This window comes from Nematolebias whitei, chromosome 4, assembly GCF_014905685.2.
Source record: "Nematolebias whitei isolate Nwh7 chromosome 4, NemWhi1, whole genome shotgun sequence".
In the NCBI taxonomy this organism is placed as follows: Eukaryota; Metazoa; Chordata; class Actinopteri; order Cyprinodontiformes; family Rivulidae; genus Nematolebias; species Nematolebias whitei.
In genome coordinates, this window is record NC_056501.1 from 20,607,863 (window position 1) to 20,616,361 (window position 8,499).

The window sequence follows — 8,499 nt, forward strand, 5'->3', positions numbered from 1 at the left end:
TGCACGTTAATGATGCCCACCTCTGTACCAGGTGGGATATTTTCTGGAATGGGATTGGTCAGTGACTTCAGACTGATAACAGGGGCGTTGTCATTCACATCAGTGATATAAATCATGGCCTTAGCATAAGACGAAAGCCCCAGTCCATCCTTTGCTTTTACTCGAATTTCATATGAGTTTGTGATTTCATAATCAACACCACCAATTGTGCGTATTTCTCCTTTTTTACGATCAATACTGAATATCTTTTTTACTTCTTCAGAAACATGTCCAAAATCATAACTTACATCTCCATTCACTCCTTCATCTGCATCAGTAGCACTGACAGTAACCACCACAGTGTCTAAAGGAGAGTTTTCAGGCAGTCTGGCTTCATAAACAGCCTGACTGAACACTGGGGCGTTATCATTAGCATCCAGCACAGAGACATGAATAACTGCAGTACCTGATCTCTGAGGAGATCCACCGTCTAGAGCTGTTAGTGTCAATTTCATTTCATCTCGTTTTTCACGATCTAACTCCTTATCAAGAACGAGCTCTATTTTGTTTCCATCTGAAGCCAAAATAAAATGTTCGTTATTTTCTAGGCTGTACTGCTGAACGGAATTCTGTCCCACATCCGCATCGTGCGCCTCCTCCATCACAAAGCGCGCTCCTCTGTCTGCTGATTCCCGAATTTCTATATTGGTCAATTGTTCGTTGAATTCCGGCGAGTTATCATTAATATCCTGAATATGAAGTGTGATGCGGTGCAGCTCCAGGGGATTCTGCAGCACGAGCTCCTGTGTTAAGATGCACGAAGCCTTTTCTCCACAAAGCCCCTCTCGGTCCATCCTGTCGGCCACAACCAGCTCTCCGTTCTTCAGGTTCACATCACAGTAACGTTTGTCGGTTCCGTCGGTGTCAATGCGCGCCTTTCTGTTAGACAACGCGCGCGTCTGCAGCCCCAGATCTTTGGCAACGTTTCCAATAACTGATCCAGGTTTCATCTCCTCCGGGGAAGAATAGCTCAGGTCTCCATATGCGACGTGCAACCAACAGAGGACAAAGCAAAGCCCACACGTCTGAATTAATGCATTTCTTGATTCCATTTTTAAGGTGCGATCAAGTTTAAAAAATAAAAAATAAAATAAAAAATGAAATAGTAAAACAACACAGCCCTAACATGAAGCAGTTCGATCCTTTTGCTGGTTTGAAATGATTCGGTACTAAATCGATGTGGGTATGTCAAAATGGAGAAAAATCCGATCATACTGCAGGTGTATAGCGCCACCGTGAGTTCAAAGCAATAAAAAGCATGTACAAAGTTTAAACTACTTAAAGTTTTACATTAATTCATGACGTTCACTCAGAATTTGAAGCTGCTTTTAAGTTTAACCACCAACACATATCAGGAGAGTAAAGAGTTGTTCACAAACAAAGTTAAATAGACACATACGATTTTAACACAGTTCAGTAATTTATTTTACTAAATGAAGTTCATTTTTGTGAAGTGCATAAAAAAAATACCCGAATGCAGATGTGTTTAGAGTTCATGTTTAGACGTGTAAAACGTATTTATGACTTTTAAGTTGCTCGATGTGTTTATCATCGAGTTTAATTTATTTAGTTTATTTTATTTTGAAAGGTTCATATTTGCAAGAGGAAGTGACGTTGAATTTTACTGATATCGATGTTATTCATTGGTCAAATTGAAGAGACGTAAAAGGTGACAGGAAGTGGCTTCGGGTAATTAGATGTCGCTTGACAGACAAAGTTGAGGGTTTAAAAAAAAAAAACCGAGTGTACATGAATGTGTCAGACTTTCTGGTAGTTTAACTCAAGATATGATTTATTCAGTTTAATTTTGGACCACTGTTATAATTCCTAGCGGTAAGTAAATTCATAATAGTCTAATTAGTTCACTGAACTTAAGATTTATTAACAAAGTCAATGACATTTTAGCCACTGTGAAGCTAACCTAGCTAACACTGAGGAGTAAACTTGTGTTTAAGATGAGGGAGGTTTGGAAATGCAGCAGCTGGTGCAGCTAAATGAGTCTGTATGGGTTGTTGTGAAGTTGTGGAGTGAAGATATTGGTAAAGGATCAAAGAACGGGCTGCCATCTTCATCATCATCAGAGCTTCAATGTGGTAATTTGTGCTGATCTTTAGCATATATTCAGGCCTGCAAAATATATTTTATTTAAACTGGCTGCTTTATGCTAAGCAATTTTCTTACTGTTGTTTATTCTGATTAAAAACAAACAAACAAACAAATAAATAAGTACACTTGGTGAACAGGTTTGTCTTCCTTCTTTCTCCAGGTGTGGAGTGGAGAGCATTCCGTGTTCCAGCATCAACATGTGGCATGGGGTCTGCACAGCTGGAGAGAGGAAAGCTCTGCAGAGAGTGGTGGAGGCTGCAAAGTGAAGACTGTTGGAGTCAGCCTCACCATCACAGACATCTACACCTCCAGATGCAGGAAGAGGGCCACAGCTGCATGATGAAGGACCCCGCTCACCCAGCACACATACTGTTTGCCCTGCTCCCCTCAGGCTGGAGGTTGTGGAGAATTAAGTGTAGAACCACTAAACTGAGGTACACTTTCTGTCTTGAAGCTGTTACACATAAATCTCTAACCAAGAAAATCATTGTAATACCACCTTAATTAGTGATATGTCACTTTATCTGGGCTGCTGATTTCTTGCCTTAAAGCTACTATATTCATACCCATCTGCTCACAACAGACTCATGTTCAGACTGCTGTTTAATGTACCATAATATTTTACATTATTGTTGTTTAGCATATATCTTCAATCCGTATATATACGGTTTATTTTCTTATACTTTATATTTTTTGCTATTTTGAGGGTAACTGGGACCTTGAGTACACAATTTTGTTTCTCCACATGTACCACATGTGGTGTGAATGACAATAAAGAACCTTAAACCTTATTTTTTTATTTTATTTATTTATTGTTTGTACATTGATCTCAAAGTGCCCCATAGCCTTTCATGGTGACCTGATTCAGCACAGCTGTTGACATGCAGGGATGTTTAGTGACAGTCTTTTCTAAAATCCACTGTGACATCCAAATTTCTTGATCTGAGACACTTTTCAGACTGAAAATAATTCAGTTCAACTTTGTTTCTTTTTGTTCAGAGTATTTTTGATAGCATTTACTTTTTTGATTTGTTGTGTGTTTATTTATTTCCCTATCTGCAGGAAAAAAAAAGAGTTATTATATATGCTGATGGCTGTGGGCAGAAAGGGTCACCCGCAGCAGTCCATCCCACAGCTGATCTGAAGAAACTGGCCTCAGATACTGATCCATCCACCTGGACCTGATGACCTCTTGGCCCTCCCTCCTGGCCAGCAGGGCTGCCCGAATGCTGGGCAGAACTCCTCCCTGAGCAATGGCCACTCCTCCCAGCAACTTGCCAAGCTCCTCATCACCATGGACAACCAGCTGTAGGTGCCAGGGGATCATTCCTGTAAGTCCTCTGTCACAAGCTGCGTTTCCTGCCATTTCCAGGATGTTGGAGGTCGAGCACTTGAACACTGACACCAGGTAGACGGAGATGTGTCCACAGTGCCTCCTTTTCAACTCATTTGGGAGTTGGGGCTGTATTTGAGGTACTTGAGCTTTTGAGATGTTAATAAGCTGCTCCTAGTTGTAAAAATCAACCAACCAAACAAACAAACAACCAAAGAAAAAAAAAACAACAACCTTGAGCTGGACAACTTAAATATAAACAATGTGCAAACTTCTATTTTGGTATGTTGCTGCATCTAGGCAAATGAAAGTCACTTCCAAATACTGGGTTGCCATATAAAAATCTAAAAGGGCTACCACCATACACACAAATGGAAACTGGCCACCCCAATCATTTGCGAAACATATGCTTTAATATTGATTAAAATATAGTTTCCTGAAATGATTGGTGTTGCTGAAGATTAATCTAAAAGGGTCAAGGCCACCATTGGCCACCTCCTGGCTCTGTCATTGTGTCTGGGTGTGAATAAAATAGCATTTTTTTCCACTCACCAACATTTGTCACTCTTCACTACCTCAGACAGGAATAAATAAACAAACAAACTATCTCTATTCTTAAACACAATGTAACTTCAACCCACTTGAATATGTTGTACTAAAAACTTCAAGGTTTACTTGCAATCCATGTTCAGTTCCAGTCCAGAAAAAGCTGAATCTCAAAAACTACAAACATTCACTATTCAAATCATTAAGCAACAGAGGACATAAGCATGGCAGTTTTTTTTTTATTTATTTTAAATCTTTGACTTATATTATACCACATGGAACATTTTATTTTTTAGTCTGATGATACAGTTATTTATTGTGGTAATTCAACAACGAGCACTCTGTCTTTTACAATCAGCCATCATTGTCCAGAGCTATTTAAATTGAATAAAACTGGTTTTAAACAAAGACAAACACAAACTGATGATGTTCTCATATTCACAGGCTACAACATCTGATTTCTAAACATTTGTTGCATTTGAAGGTACTTCTTCTGGCTGTCCCGTCGACCTGGCGTCAACTTCAGTCTAGTCTAAAAATGAAAGAATTAGTTGTGTTAAACATATTTAAAAAAGATAAGAAAATGAGAAAAAAATACATCAAGTTGTTAGTGTTTTCTCTGAAATTAATATATTTTTTGTCATGAACAGATGCACACTATGTTAAGGAATATGTTTTATGTTTTTTTTGTTTGTTTCAATCGTACTTGTTCTTAAAGTTTGTTTTATGAAATGTGTTCTGTTGCCAGATTTTTCTGGGAAACTATTGTAGATGTGTTTCTCCCCATAAAATAAAATAAATAATAATAAATCACAAATCTATCAGAAGGTGGATTATCATTTAAAATTCAGATTTTTGTCATGCCAGTTATAGTGTCACGAGTGTGCTGCACCTTTATGGATTATACAGTATTTTATTATTAAACGAAATGCCTAAATACAAGATAAAAAAATTGCTAGCATGGATATAAATAGTCTATTTTTTTGTGATACAGGTCATAAATACATAGGGTGTGCTGGGTGGCATTTGTTTAACAGATGCCAGATTTTGTGTACTGACACAAAAACGGTTCAGGCAAAAATTCAAAGGAATCTCCATGTGGAAAATATGTCAATGTGACAAAAAACAGTGCTACATTTACTGTGAGAGGGAGGAAACTGCTTGAAACGTTTAAGCTGTTACAAAACCTCTCATGTATTTAGTTCAAAGTGAAAAAGTATTAGTTCTATTTAATAAAAAAAGAACATGTAAAACTGAAATCAGCAATGCAGATAACTAAAGTTTATAATTTTGACTTCAGCTAAATAAAGCTATGCATACAGACAGAACTTTCAGTAAAAATTCTCATCAAAATAGTTTATAAATGTAGAAGACGCTCATATTGATACGACATTGCAGGCTCAATGTACTGTATCATTCTTGGTTAAATACTTTAGATGCATGATAATCTGTCAAATATTTTTACACCATCTTTGTTCAGTGTAATCACATTCATACAGTAGTTAATGAGATACAATTTATTATTATTATTTTTTTCCTATTCATTTGACTTAATGAGTAAGCTTAGGTTGGACCTGCTTAAGTTATAGTGACATGTGAAGCAATCTCCTGACGGCCATATATGTAGATAAAATCTCAGGAACTATGGGGGTACTCTAATTAGACAGCAACAATGCTTAACTGATAATTATGGTGAAATACAAATTTGACGTGAACTTTATAAAAAGAAAAGAGACAGAATCATCTGTTTTTAAGTATTCCCTTTCAGGGGTCACCACAGTGAGTCATCCTCCTCCATCTCACTCTGTCCTCACTTCAACAATATCCATGCCCTCTCTTCTCCTGTGTGGCATTTCTCATTGTCTTCTGCCTGGAACCTGCATTTCTAATATCCCTCTACCAAGATACCCACTGTCCCTCCACACGTCCAAACCATCTCAGTCTGGCCTCGCTAACTTTATCTAGTTGTTCAACATCTGCTGTACCTCTGATGATCTCATTCTTTTTTATTTATTTATTTATTTTTTTAATCCATCTTTGTTACTCCCATGGATAACATCACCATCTTCAGCTCTGCCATTCTTTCTCCTGTCTGTCCACAGCACATCTCACCACTGCCCTTCTGTCCTCATACATGTCCTGTACCAATCTAAAACAGTTATCTGCCACTCCAGATTTCCTCATGTAGTACCACACCTCCTTCTTTGGCACCATGTCATATGTTGTTGTTTTTTTTTTTTTCTAAATCTACAGACACAGTGGAGTTCTTTCTGACCTTCTCTGTACTTCTCCATCAGCATCCTCAAAGCAAAGATGGTATCTGTGGTGCTCTTTCTCAGCATGAAACTGTACTGCTGCTCAAAATTGTTACCTCTCGTCTGTCTAGCTTCCACAACTCTCTCCCAGATATTCACTGTGTATCAAAAAACAAACAAACAAAAACTGTAGTTGCTACAACTCTGTACATTAATACCCTTGTCCTTAACACTAGCACACTTCTCCATTCTTTAGGCATTTTCTCATCCTAAAATATACCATTAAATATTTAAGTTAAAAACCACACCTTCATCTCTATAGACATTTCCAAACCTCCACTGGTATGTCATCAGTTCCATCTGCTTTACCCTTTTTCATACTCTACAAATCTTTCTGAACATCATCCTTACTAATCTTTCCTACTTCCTGGTCCACAGTTTATTTGACATGTACTCTTCTTTCCCTTTCATTCTCTTCATTCATTAGCTCCTCAAAATATCCCATCTTCCTGTCACACTCTCCTCACTTGTTAGAACATTACCATTCCTATATTTATGAAACCTAACCTGCTACACATTCTTTCCAGCCTGATCCCTTTGTCAACAGTTGATACAAGTACTTCTTCCCTTTCTTTGTGTCCACCCTCCCATACGACTCTTCATACATCTATTTTGCTTTTGCTACCCCCATTCCCTCCATGACCTACATCAAATCTCCCAATTCTCCTGTCTCTTCCTGTCAGTAGTCTTACTGTCCTGTTTCTCTTTGAATAGCTTATTGCATTTCACTAGTCCACCACCAGGTTCACATATTAACTTTTTTCTGTCCAGATGACACATCTTCCTACCTGTCTCTCTAATTACTGTTGCTGTAGTAGCCCAGTCATCTGGAAGCTCTTTATTAGCACCCAGAGTCTTTAACAGCTCCTCTATGAACTTCTCACAACATTCTTTCTTCATCAATTTCCACCATTTGGTTTTCTCTTATGTTTCTCTTTTTTTCTTTTCTCGACACCAACATTCACCCAAACATCTGATGCTGTCAGGTCATGCTCTCCCCTGCCACAACCATATTGTCCCCAATCCCCCCCCCCCCCCCCCCCCCCCCCACTTTTTTTTTTTTTTGGAAATAGATATTAACTAAAGTCATGTCCAGAATATTGGCAAAATCAAAGACTTTGGACAGAATGACAAAGAAAGGTCACCAAGACAGAGTAACAGTAGGAGAAATCTACAAAAATTGTGAATAATTTGATTCAAAAATAAAGTTACTGATCATAAGTGATTCAGTTTCAAGGACAGTGATATAGGCAACACAATCAAGAAGATTATTGTTACACATATACACAAAAAACTCAACCGCAAGAGACTAAAATAATTGAGAATTAGTATACACAAGCTAGAAGAACAATGTCTACACTTGAGGAGTCGTTCATTTCTCAAAACAAAACAAACAAAAAAAAAGCCATAACTTCTAACTGACTTTAAGTGTGGATTTTATTTACGTTAACATTAATCCATCCATCAATGCAATATCTTTACCCGCATCTTTTTTTTTGGTTCACTGGGGTCACTGGTGCCCATGTCCAGCCATCACTGTGCAAGAAGTGAGGTACACCCTGGACATGTCTCCAGTCCATCACAGGGACACATAGAGACAAAGGAGACAAACAACCATTCACTCTTTCACTCACACGTAGGGATAATTTAGAGTTACCAATCAGCCTAACATGCATGATGAGGAAACCAGAGTACCCGAGGAAAACCCATGCACACACAGAGAGAAAATTCAAACTCCACCCAGAAAGGCCCTTGGACCGGGATTTGAACCAGGACAACCTTCTCACTGGGAGGCAGTGGCTCTGCCAGTTTTGCCATCTTGCTGCCCTGTCAATAATACTAAACAATAATAATAATAAAAAATAATAATAATATTAAGAATAAGAATTTATGTCTGAATTATATAGATGGAAAATGTGGAATGAAGATGTGTATAAACTAAATAAATACCTAATATAATTATACCTAAAACACATCAGTACGATGGAGAGCGATAAGGGCAGAAACAGTTATGTACTGTAAGTCTACTGTTACACAGAAAGGAGATATATAAAAAAAGAGTATCAATCTAAAATCAAGAAACGTTTTACACACAATTTAGGAGAAATGGGCCTACCTCAGGAGAACTATCACTGCTTCCAAACACATCAGCAAACTGAG

The 8,499-nt window shown here is 37.9% G+C and overlaps 1 pseudogene; it reads right to left on the reverse strand.

Moving 5' to 3' along the window:
- LOC119408709 overlaps positions 1 to 8,499 on the reverse strand; it is a 10,133-nt pseudogene that overhangs the window by 441 nt on the left and 1,193 nt on the right.